Source organism: Silurus meridionalis, chromosome 25 (assembly GCF_014805685.1).
Source record: "Silurus meridionalis isolate SWU-2019-XX chromosome 25, ASM1480568v1, whole genome shotgun sequence".
NCBI lineage: Eukaryota > Metazoa > Chordata > Actinopteri > Siluriformes > Siluridae > Silurus > Silurus meridionalis.
The window spans coordinates 13335458-13348811 of record NC_060908.1 but is presented as its reverse complement, the minus strand read 5'-3'; the positions used below and the strand labels follow the sequence as shown (position 1 = coordinate 13348811).

The window sequence follows — 13354 nt, the reverse complement described above, 5'->3', positions numbered from 1 at the left end:
TGTGACCTTGCTGTTTCAGGTGGTCTGTAGCATGTAATTTCTATTGACCACACCTCTCCTTTCCCATCTGATTAGCCTCATTTGTGCTGATGCCTCAGCCTGTCAGTCTCCCATTGATCACGGAGCCCCCACTTTCCTCCGGCCGCCTTTCAGATCATTATCGGAGCCCGTCCACTTTTCTTTTCCACTTTATTTCCACTTTCAGCTGCTTTCGCACCCAGGATTTCCTCCTCTAAAGATGTTTTTAACCCTCGTTCTGTGGTCGGGGTCATTTTATGTAGGAAGAGAGCTGACAGAAAAACCATTTAGAACGGGACAATGGGAAGACCGGCTATCCATTACAGATGCCTTGGGCACACACATTGACCAAAGGAATTAAATAAAACAGCCAGCTCTTTCACCCCTGGTTTTTTTTTTTTTTTTTTTACATTGTAGGTTATTTTATTTTTTAATTCACCCGGGGGGGTGGGGGTTATGGGAGTTAGTAGAAAAGTGGCCAGTAACATTTAAGAAGGCGCTAATCTTTAACTTTAAAATGCATCTTGACATTTTCCGTTATTCAAAGACGAGTGGCGTTTTGGCCTGCCGGCTTTTTTCAGACACCAGACACTCCTCCTCCTCTCTTCGCTTGCTTTGCTTTGTCCTCTTTGTATTTTTTTTCCTCATGTGGACCAAATCTTCTATTTTTTGTCTGTGTCTTTTGTTTTTTTATCATTTTGATTGCCGAAACATTCAAGACACCACATCAGTGCTTGATGACTGGGCTGGGAAACCAATCGGAAGTTCTGTTCTTCCGTTTAATTTCTACAAGACCACCATCAAACTAAGATTAGGATCCGCTTAAGAGCTCAAGAACGACCCGTTTTCCTTCAAGGTGTGTATCATTAGGCTAGATTGGGCTTGTCTTTGCATTTACATCAATTTCCTTGTTGTCAGTTTGTTATTCGAAGGATTTCTTGCTTCCTCTGTGCGCTTAACAACGAAACTACAAACTGCAACTTTCTGCCCACAGTTTGTCTGTGGATTTTTATTGTTTGACTGATTTTTGTTTTGTTTTAGCTCCTTGCTAGCCAAGCCCTAATTAGTAGAAACTAGCAAAAAGAGCAGAAATGTGGAAAAGGACTAAACGACAGATGTGCTGAAGCTATTGTGTGTGATGGAGTGTATAGGTGAAGCGGATCTGAGTGTTTCGGTCACGTCGTGTCTGTACCATTCGTCTGTAATCATATACCGAGGCTCGTCTGGGTGCCTGGGCGTGTGTGTGTCTGCAATTTAAATGACATGAAACACCTGCAGAGTGTCTTAAACCGTCCCGTCGCGTGGAAACACCCACTGTGGTGATTACAGGTGCCGCCTTTTGAGAATGCAAATCTACTGTTGTTTTATTATTGCTATTATAAAGAACTGTACAACTTTTTTCTTTTATGTACTTTCACTCTAATTAAATGATACAGTCCGATATCATGCATTTTTTTCGAACGCACGCCGGCCACTGTTTACGTTCAGCAAGACACAGTTCCTTCAGTGAGCAGCCGGGAACCAATCCTTCTATATCTTCGTGTTTCCTTGCGTTTTCTTTTGTGTTGCAGTCTGAAACTGAGGCTCAGAGCTTTCAGAAATCATTTAGCTCCATTCTTTTATGGATCCGCAAAGAGCTAGCCATGATAAAGGCGCTCTCATATCCACTCTGTGAAGTTCTTTTGAAATCCTGGTTTTCTCGAGTCGAGAGTTGCGCAAAAAGGTATAACTGCTAGTTATCATAGTGTTGTAGTGATAATAATAAAAATAATAATATTAATATTTGAAAAAAGTAAATTGCTCAGTTTGAGCATTTTGAAATGCATTTGAGAGTAACGAGTAGCAAAAGTAGATTTTTTTAATGATTTATTTTGAAGGTAATTTTTTTGGATTTGTCGAATTATTTCTTTTTTCATTTAAAAATAAAATCCCCCCCTCCCCCACTTTTTTGCAATTTTATTCCTTTTCTTCTTTTCATCTTTAAAATTCCCTCATATTCTGTTGTTTCTTTCTTTTTTTTTCTTTTTTGTCCCCCTCCCTCCTTTTTGCTACAGTTTTAACCTTTTCAGTACGTTCAGTGACACTACCCCCTAGTGGTATGTGCAAAAACAAATATGTTGGACTTCTAACCAGTTTTTTTCCCCAGCCAAATGCGATAAATGTTACCACAATGTTGGAGGCACATAATTGAATTTGATGCCTATGGATGTGCTAGCATGAAATGTATCTCCATGAAGATCCTTTAAATGGGTTGGAGTGGAAGATCTCCTGCTATAGAGCTCTGGCTTCAACCCTATTCAACATCTTTGGGATAAATGTGAACGCCGACTGCACCCCAGGCCTCCTACATCAGTACCTGTCTTTGCTAACACACTTGTGGATAAATGAGCACCAGAATAGTGGAGTTTATTCTAACAGGAAATGCAGAACGAGATGTTTAGAGAGCACATGGGAATCTTATGTTTGGGTGTCTACAAACTATAATGTAAGTGATAACAGCGTCATTCTAACAGCAAATGGGAAAAATGTTGAACAGGATGCATCAAGGAATCTTATAGTCAGGTGTCCACAAACTTTTGGCCATTGTTTTAGGTTCAAATCGAATTTCTATAAAGATACGAATATTTAAAGTTAAATCAACCTACCAAACCATTGTTTTTGTTCGAAAACCAGTCTTTTTTTAGAGCCACAGCTCCAGACCCACTCAGTCATACATCATTGTTCAACTCAATTTCCCCCTGTTGGACACCGGAGACAGAAAAGCTGGCACGGCGCGCAGGCCGTACCCTCCCCATGCCATGTTTTGCCAACATGAGACGCCTGCTGTCTGCGCTACTTTATTATGTGGCATTTTGGGGATATTTTGAATGCACAGATGTCTTTTTATGTCTTTTTTTTCTTTTTTTTTTTTTTTAAATCCCGGTTTTGGTTCTGGCTTTCGCTTGAGCAGGTGGCTATTGAAGAGCAGCCACAGCCGGCACACATTCAGACGCATTCGCTCGCGCACTCGCAAACGTGCCGAGACTCGTTGCTGCTTCGCTGCAAATGGCAGCAGTCGAGATCTTATAGCTCGGCCTCCTTTATGCTCTGAATGAATGAATGAAATAAATGATATGTTGCTGGCGGAGCTGCGTTAGACTCTATAGCTCGCTCTCACAATGTGTGCTGTGCTTTTTATCAAAGACGGAAAGGTCGGGTGATGCGCGCGTGTGCGTGTGTGTGTGTGTGTGTGGGTGTGTGTGTGTGTTTGAACCAGAAGTGAGTACTGAAGCTCTCTTTGATTACTGTGTTATGATGTTGTGCCAAGTTGATGTGGGCTGTTTCTGTGCAGTGCTTTATTATAGCTCGTTTCCACTATCATATATAGGGCCAAAAGTTTGTGGACACCACAAATCTTAAGGTCATGATGCACTTTTCTGAGGTGTTGTCGGAAATGGAGCGAATTTGGAGCCACGTATCATCTACATCTAAGGCATTTAGCAGAGGCCCTTGTTCAGAGCGTCTTACATTTATCTCATTCTTACAACTGAGCGATTGTGGGGTTAAGGGCCTCGCTTAGGGGCCCAGAGGTGGCATCTTGTTGTCGCTGGGAACTCGCAACCTTCCAATACCTTAACCACTGGGCTACCACTTCTCCATGTTATCAACAATATAGTATTGTGATGGGACATTTCACGGGAAATGTTTGTTTATATATATAATCCTTAATCCAGATGTTCTCCGAGCAGCTGTGAAGGTGCGAAAGGTGGACTCCAAAAATACAGACTTGAACAAGAGGTAATTGGAGCACATTACACTAATTACTGTGACACTGATATAGTGCCTGCAGTCCAGAAGAAAATCTTTTCAGAGTACCACACACACACACACACACACACACACACACACACACACACACACACACACACACGGTCCCTAAGGGTTGTTTGCCTGGGGCCTGGAGATAAGGGATCCTTGTGTGTGGCTATGACAACTGAGGTGGCTTGCATCTCAAGCACAGGACATACACATTCCTTTTCTGTCCCTCACACACACACACACACACACACACAGAGGGACAACAGAGCAAACACAAATCCTTTAAAGGAGGCTTACAGTGACAAAAAGACCGCTGCGCCCCTTTATTACCTCGAAGCGTCTGACAAAACTACACACACACACACACACACACACACAGTGCACTCAGCAGGCATGGCAAGAAAATATCTTCAAAGCAAACGCAGTGTCAAAATGACAGAAAATTACACCTCAGCGGGTGCGAGGCAGCCACGTACTCTCACACTCTCACCGGACAAAAGTCTATTGCCGCCATTCTCGCCCTAAAAGTTCTCGAAAGCTACTTCCTCTTGTCCTACACACTCACACACACACACACACACACACTCACACACGTTTCTTTATTATTTCGAAGAAGCTGAGAGACATGCTCAGTCCTTTGGGAACTGATGGATAGACTCCTCCGCCCTGAAGCCTCGGAAGTTTCCCTGAATCAGAATGCAACCTGAATTCGAATGTCACTGTCTTTGCTGTCTCTCTCTCTCTGTCTCTCTCTCTCTCTCTCTCTGTCTCTCTCTCTCTCTGTCTCCCTCTCTCTCTCTCTCTGTCTCTCTCTCTCTCTCTCTCTCTCTCTCTCTCTCTCTCTCTCTCTTTTCTTGGATTCCAACTTCAAAGCTTTAGTTGAAGTGGGTATAAAAGCAGGCGTGGCCTTTTATTAACTGATTTTTAGAAAAGAAAACAAGTGGGGGTTTTTTTGTGTGTCGTTCCCTTTTTCTCACATTGTTAACGCTCGAAGTTGGAACAAAATTTGGTCCCATTTTTTTCCCCAAAAATAAAATGGATGATGACAGAAAAAGACAATTTACGAAGCTACGAATGTATAGAATATCTTTGGATGTTTTTCCATTTAATGGATTTTCCATTCACTTGAAGTATGAGACCCAAACCTGTTCCACTATGTGCGCAAAGCCAGCTATATGAAGATATGGTGTACATGGGTTGGAGTGGAAGATCGTGAGTGGCCTGCTGTAGAGCTCTGACCTCAACCCTATTGAAGACCTTTGGGGGAATGGGAACACTGACCGCACCCCTTATACAATATATATGTATGGGTGCGATATATTAGGCAGCAATGAAAAATTTTGTCCTCAAAGTTGATGTGTGAGAAGCAGGAAAAATGGGTGTGCGTAAAGATTTGAGCGAGTCTGAGGGCCAAATTGTGATGGATTAGACCATTGGTCGGATCATCTCCAAAACTGCAGCTCTTGTGGGCTGTTCCCAGTCTGCAGTGGTCAGTATCTATCCAAAGTGGTCCAAGGAAGGAACAGTGGTGAACCGGCGACAGGATCATGGGCAGCCGATGCCTATATATATGTATGTGTGTGTGTGTGTGTGTGTGTGTGTGTGTGTGTGTGTGTGTGTGTGTGTGTGTGTGTGTGTGCGTGTGTGAGTGAGTGTGTGTAAATACATGCAGATGGTTCACGGGTTACGATAGTGAAGATCATTCAATCCTACTATGATAGCAATACGACACATTTGTAAAAAAAATATTTTGAACCAGGGCTCGTGCAACGATCACCTTTCTTTAAGCCTCCTTGGTTGGCTAGGCAACGCCTAGGGGTCTTCAAATGCGTCTCAATTATAAGTGGTGGTCTACATAATAAATCCGTTTCATGTAGTTGATTTTTTCGTTACATAGGTTTCTAGTGTAGTGACGAGATTCCACAATTTTCTTTTACTTTTTAAACCCCTTGTTCACCGAGGGGTGCCAATAATTCTGTTGCACTTCGGTGCGCGGGCGTTCACGTGCACTTTTCTTAAAGACGAATGAAGAGGATGCACGGGGCGGAGTTGAAAACCCAATGTGGCAAGACTTGTATGTGCACGCGGGCTTTAATGTGTCTGCGTCAGAACGAGATTAGCAGGCGCCATTCATCTCCCCGTTCCCCCGGGGTGAGAGTAAAGGAAAGGCTTCCTTTAAATAGATTTTTAGCCAGGGGAAGGGCACGGCAAATAGGCGGCGTGAAAAATATGCTCCTATTTCACATTTCCGTAAGCCCCCTCGCCCGCCCTCCCTTCCAAAAAAAGTGGCACGGCGTGCGAGGCTTCCTGGGCGCTCGCGTACATCGCACTTCGTTCCAGCTGCATCAGACTCCACGCTGAAATATACAACGTTAAAGAACTACACGACCTGCCGTGCACTCCTTTTTTTCTTTCTCCACATGATGTGTGATGTTTGAGAGATTTTTTTTTTGCCGGGTAGAAATTGAAACGGCATCATGTTACTGTGCATGAAATATGCCTTCATACAAGTTCCAGACAGCTGAATTGATTATAGTGAGAAGGATCGCCTTCGGATATGTGATCCATGTGCAGAAGATTTGAGGAGCTTGTTGCCGTCCTGAAATACGATCTATTACGATGTTACGGCATGAAGTCCTTTTATAGCAACTCACGATATTATATTTGTATTTGTTTCCCTGATAAGGTTTGAAGGGGGGGTGGTGGTGGTGGGAGGGGGGTGTGTGTGTGTAAATACACAAATACAAAATACATAAATTACGTCAACAATAAATCTGTATGTAGTCCATTTATATCTGTCTATCAGCCCGTCTATATGTCTGCCTGCCTATCTGCCTGTCTGTTTGTCTATCTGCTTGTCTGCCTGCTTGTCTGTCTTTCTGGCTGGCTAAGGGCCAGTCTGTCTGTCTGTCTACCTGTCTATCTTCCTGTCTGTAGGTCTGCCTGCCAGTCTTTAGGTTTGCCTCTGTCTGTCTGTCTGTCTGCTTGTCTGTCTTTCTGACTGGCTAAGTACCAGTCTGTCTGTCTGTCTACCTGTCTATCTCCCTGTCTGTAGGTCTGCCTGCCAATCTTTAGGTCTGTCTGTCTGTCTGTCTGTCTGTCTGTCTGTCTGTGCCTCTGTCTGTCTGCCTGCCAGTCTGTTGGCCTGTCTGTCTGTTTGACTGCTTTTGTTTGTCTTTCATTCTGTCCATCTGTCTGTCGGTCTGACTATTTGCTTGCCTGTAAACAAGAACAATAATGAAAAAACCCTAAAAAAATGAATTCTTCTACTACTACTGTTATTACTACTATTATTAATAATAATAATAATAATTAGTTTGTAGTCGCTGTCTGCTTCTCACTACCAGCCAGTCTGATGCGCCTGAGGACTATTTTGTTTCGAAGCACCGCTTTCATGTTTCTCTTTTCCCTCTGTCTGCCCAAGATAATACACTACAGCTAGAGGAGATGTCTGACAGCTCTGGCTGTTGAAAGAGTGTGAAGTCTTCGACTCTTGGTAGTGACGGCTCCGTGATGGCGATTTAAATGAGGACCTTCAATCCGAGGTTTATTATGGGATGCCTCGCAGCCAACTGGGCCATGTTTGTCCTGGTGGCTTCCGTCTGCCTCAGCTGCTCCTGAATTTGCGTTTAGTGCTTCGACTCTTACTTGCCTCACTGTTGTTATTTTTTTGTTGAACTATCTGAGGGTCAGAGACATATATAAGACAGGGAAGGAGCAGTGATGCTTAATATATATGAAAGCTTGGTGTGGTGAGAGTTAACATTGCCGTGTTGGTAGCAGGTCTTTTCCCAGCACCCCCCCCCGCGTGTGTGCGTGTGTGCTTGTGTGTGTTGTGTTCTGGTTCCTTCACCTCTAGGAGGCCTTGTGTAGCTGATGCAGAGAGACAAGCTCAGCACACTGCTCCAGCAGACCAACTACTCCTTAGTCTTTCTCTCGCTGTCCTGTGTTTGTGCTTTGAATCTCAACGACTCCCGCAGGCCTCGACCTCATGCTGCGGAGTCCAAGAAACAGAGATCGTGCTGCTTTGGGAATTTTCTTGCCCTCGCATAGAACAAAGGTGGTTCGTTTTAACTGTCCATGAGAGAGGAATAAATGAAAAGTGCTTTGGTTACACTTTATAGTTTATAGCAGTGTTTATAGCGCGACATGGCGTCCAGATAAGCATTTTGTGACAGCTGGCATGAGCCTGCATTCCAACTTCAATGAATATTTGCAAACAATATTTAGCATACATTACACAAGCCCAAATAACAATTGTATATTACACAATAAGGCATAACATGCCATAAAGTGCTTAAGAGGTGTTATGTAGCCCTATGAACACTACTTAAGCATTGAAACAAGTGACTTGAGCATAAGCCCATGCAGGTTTTTGTGTAGCCTTAAGACAGTTGTATCACTGTCACTGTGGACACTACATATGCTCTTAATAACAACTCACATAAGCCACTTACAACCTTTATAAACACTATAAATGTAGTTTTTATAGACAGCTTTAGATTTATGTCAGTTATGTCAGTCATTACAGTGCATTGTTGCCATATGAACGCTGTAGCAACTGACATGAGCACACTACTTGTGTAGCGTCCAAAAATAACTGATATATTAAAATAAGCCAATGCAAGTGTTAGCAGTTGTCACAAAGTGCTTATTTATGTGTCATGTTCCCCTATAAACACTACATAAGAACTGTATAACAGCTCAGATAAGCATACACCCATGACGTCTTATGTCAGGTGTTACAAAGTACTTATGCAGGTATCATGGGGCCTTATGACAGTTGTATCTCCGTCACCGTGAACACTACATATGCTCTGAATAACAATTGACATAAGCACACACTACTTACGCAGTCTTTTTTGACAGCTGAGTTACATTTAAATAATCCAGTGTTTAGACTTTGGTTAGTTGTCATAAGGTGCTTATGCAGGTGTCATGTAGCCCTATGAACCCTACCTATGCTCTGTATAACAACTGACATTACCTGACACTATTTGTACAATTATTATAGACAGCTGAAGTATATAGGCACAAGCTAAATCGAGTGTTTTTCTGACCTTTTACAGTTGTCATAAAGTGCTAATGTAGATGTCATGAAGTCTTATAAAGACTATGTTGCGACACTATGGATAATAACCGACATAAGCATACACTTCTGATGTAGTCCTTATGGACACTTGAGGTATATTAAAATGAGCCAGTGTGATCAGTTGTCATAAAGTGCATATTTACGTCATGTAGCCTAAGCACTAAGAGACATAAGCCTAAGACAGATAACATAAGATCACATTATATGTAATGCACATGCACTTTTTGATCATTTGTTCTTAAGGTGCTTCGGTAGGTGTCATGTAGCGATATAGACATAAGCACTCATTAATAAGCATAAGTGTCTAAAGCGTTTATATGGGTAGAAGCCAAAGTTAATTCCCAGCTGACTTAAATCATCATAACACAAGCGTATGGCAACACAAATTTGTGTTATTTTGAAACCTTTACGAATGATCGTAGTCTAAAATGAGTTGTCATGGGATGCTTATGTAGCCCTATGAACAGCACACTTAAATACAGTGTAAATAAAAACTGTTGGAAAAAAAATGAAACGATGCTTTTGGTCGATATAATTTCTCGAGACTGACTTCAATTAGATTGGCATTGCTGTCGGGTGTCGGGTGTGCATAAGGGCATCATCATGTAAAAATGTAATCCTACTGCATCTAAAAAATCCTATACACATGTGTGCCTCCAAATTTGTACCAACAGTTTGGGTAAGAACCACATATGGCTGAAAAGGTCGTGTCTCCATCCTTTTGTCCCTATGGTGCATATAGCAAACCCAATAAATGTGAACAAGGGACATCTGAAGCTGGAACACAGCGGCGATATCACAAAAACACTGACGAATAGAAAGTTAAGTGATTATTCCATAAAATCACGACAATCATCTACCAAACTCTTTCTAATAGTGTCAACAGAACTGATTGCAGGGTCTTAAAACAGAATAACAGGAAACACAAACCTATCAAAATGCAGATGAGGGCATTCGGATGCTGTCGCGTCGGAAAACCGCGCCATCGCGATCTTCGTTTTTTTTTTTTCCTACTGACTTTTAATCTTTTTTTATTGCATAATCTCATTTCGGATTCTCGGGGGACAGAGAGTGCTCTTTTTTCTCGGTGTGTGTCGGTCTTCTTTTTCTTTCTTTTTCTTTTCTTTTTTCTTAGAGACACAGGAGTCCAATCCCGCATGTCCATGTCCATGTCCAGCTCGCTCATGTTCAGAGATCATTCAAACCCTTTACTGGCACGTGGGGGGTGTGTGTGTGGGGGGAGGTGTTTGTTTAATGGCTTTTGTTGTTTTGTAGTAGAGATAGCGTAGCTCAAAATGACTTGTAAATGGAAAGTCATTATCTGTAATTAGGAGTTTCTAAAATAGAAAAGAAATCCGTGCATTTCACGATTAGGAGTCATTTAAGGCGACGTCGGTGCGAGGAACTGATTTTTTTTTTTACTTTTTGGTGGAAATTTGACACAACAAGCATCAGAGTATGTTAAAACACATTTCCTGGATTTGTTCTTTTTTTTTGTTGCTTTTTTTTACTAATTAAATCCATCATTTATCAATATTTATGCAGGAAAAGTTGCACATATTCAGAATTGGGTTACGCACCTGTCAATCAAATGGATTTTCGTGTAGTCGGATTATGCAAATCTCCTGCATGTAGGACACGCCCCCAATAAATTTTTTTCCTTTAGTAGAAGCTTCAGATTGTGTTTTCTCAACCGTATCCAAACCACCACCTTTAAAACACAAACACTTTCCTTTAATCCTGTGGAAAAAAATAATTGTGGAAAGAAAATGACTGAATAGTACGCTATAGTTCTGGATATCTGTATAATGGCCGTATATTGCTGCACAAATATATATATATATATATATATATATATATATATATATATATATATTTGATTATAATTAGAAATTTGTATGAGAAAAATATAAGTTCATTTGACTTTTTATAAATATGAGATAACAGGACAAATTTCCTTATACTCAGAGCATTATAACAATAAAAACATATATCTATGTGGAATAATATATGCTGGATCATTTGTGTGTAAAACTAAGTTTGTCTTTATATAAATCTGTGTTGTCTTTGGAGTTGTTGGAGAGCAGAATTTTTTTTATGTGAAAAAAAAGATCAAATAGTTCAACAATAAGAATGATTTTTCTTTGCTAATTCTTGCCACGGGTGCCAATATTAATGGAGGGCACTGTATACTCTGTACACACTGAAAGTCATGAGTCACATTGCACAGGAATTTGCTGATCCCCAAAAGGTCAGGTTTTTTTTATAGCAGGCTACTGAAGATCTCCCGCTCCAACTGATAAAACTAATATCCAGAAACTGGCTTTCATGTCATGCTGGAACAGGGGTTTGGCTGTCCTAGTTCATGTGAATACACATTTCAATGCGACCACATCTAAGAAATGTTTTCTACAATCGTGTGCTTTCATCTCGTAGCTACCGTGTGGGGGAAAGAACCAGGTTTGGCTAGAAAAGTTGGGTGCCCCAATACTTTTGGCCCTATTGTGTATTCACAGGGAAGCTTTTATAGGCTGTACCGTCCGATCGCACGTTCTCAAAGCATCAGTTATTCCAAGAAGTCACAATTAAACATGACTGGGACAGTCATTAACCACACATTTGGTTTCCTTGACCTGAAAATACGGGTTCAGTTTTGCAAGACGTAGGATAAAAAAATGACAATTGTTTTGGTGTTAAAATCCCCCTTTTATATGCGTTTGTTCTAACAAGGGGAAACGATCGAGCAGCCAAAAACGTCTGCTCTTTATCCAAACTCTCGTTTGAGCTTCATTCAGAAGGCTCTGGCGTAAACAATGAAAAAAGAAGTGCGTAAACGTAACCAGCAGAGAATCCCAGGTGGATCTTCGTTAGCTTTTTGCCCTCCATCAGTTTGAAAGCAGGAACATGTTTGATGGGGATTTGCAGGGTTCGATTGCACAGCACCAGGCAATTTATAAAAGACAAATGATCAAATTCCCAAACAAATATTTATTTATTTATTTATTTATTTATTTATTTATCTATCAATTATAATTTTTTTCTTTGACAAGCGAGATCAATAGTCCGAATGCTATCGTTTTTTTTTTTTTTTTTTTTATATTATTGTAAGTTTTTTGTTGCAGCCAGAGAAAATTGTGAATCGAATGCGAAACGATGTCACGCAAATCAAATATATTTGATTTTCATCCTCTGAGATCACATGCACATCCACAAAAATCCATAAAACGCAATATAGAGCTAAATATAGCTAAAAGTAAAAAATGGCCCGACGTTAAATTAAAAAGGAGGACCATTTTTTTTTAATCGCATTGTGTCTTAAATCGTTTTTTGTTTTAAGCAGCTTACGTTCATATCATCGATATATCGTTACAGTGCAACCTCGATCCTCGCGGGGGGGGTGGTGTCACGTTCTATGGCCCCTCGCGAGTATGAAAAAATGGCGAGGTTTTGACTCTCCTTTTGATGGATCCTTTTTCAAGGGGAATTGTACATGTACTGTAAACTCAACAGAAACTGTGAATTACTTGTCATAAAAGTTTTATTTACTACCGTAATTTCCGGACTATTAAGTGCACCCAAATATAAGCCGCACCCACTGAATTTGACAAAGATTTTTATTTTGAACATAAATAAGCCGCACCTGTCTATAAGCCGCAGCCACACTGAAACTAATGAACTTTACACAGGCTTTAATGAAAGACAGTGTCTGTTACACGGCTTGTATCTAAACAGTAGCCTACCAAGAAAGTCATTGTTCACTGTCTTCCTCCTTCCTTTCACAACTATTTCTCTCTAGAGTTTTTCTTTTGACATCGTCGTGCGTTTAAAAATCACCATCGGTGAATCTTTTCTCCCGATGCCGTGCAGCTCAGAACACAGGTGAAGTGTGTTTTCATGCCCGGTTGTTTTCAGCGTGACGAATGATTCGCATTTCCTGTAGACAGTCCGAGTGAGCGGCAGGTCAAACGTCAGAGGAACATCATCCATATTTATGATGTGGTGCGGCCCGATTCAGTGGGAGCGCATCTGATTTAATATAAAGAGTTTCATTGGTTTAATGTTTGGTTAACCGCGTTTTCCTCAGGCCTGTACAAAAACGCAGACGCTGGAGACTCCTTACCAAATAAAGCAAATGATTTAATGAATTGCTCGACGATCTGTGCGAATCCGCAGCGTCGGAAATACCGTACGATTTGGTCAAAGGGGTTACTACGGAAACCGGAACGTATTCGAACGTATCGGTTAATACCGGGCGGTGCAGCGGCGTCAAAGAAAATCAAACGAAACGAGACGCACGGATTGAACGGCGCCGAGCTAGAACGTCGATTTCAATCCACTCGTCATCAATATACCACTTTTCCGAGTCAGCGCCGCGGAAAAACGATACATTTTCCCCATATTTACACGACATCATTCGAATTTCCCATGTGCAAATTTGAAATTCGA

At 41.3% G+C, this 13354-nt stretch overlaps 1 protein-coding gene across 2 annotated transcripts in view; it reads left to right on the top strand.

Annotated features, from left to right (window-relative positions):
- Window positions 1-13354, top strand: part of tmem132e (transmembrane protein 132E) — a 238781-nt gene that overhangs the window by 170707 nt on the left and 54720 nt on the right. The window lies entirely within an intron of this gene.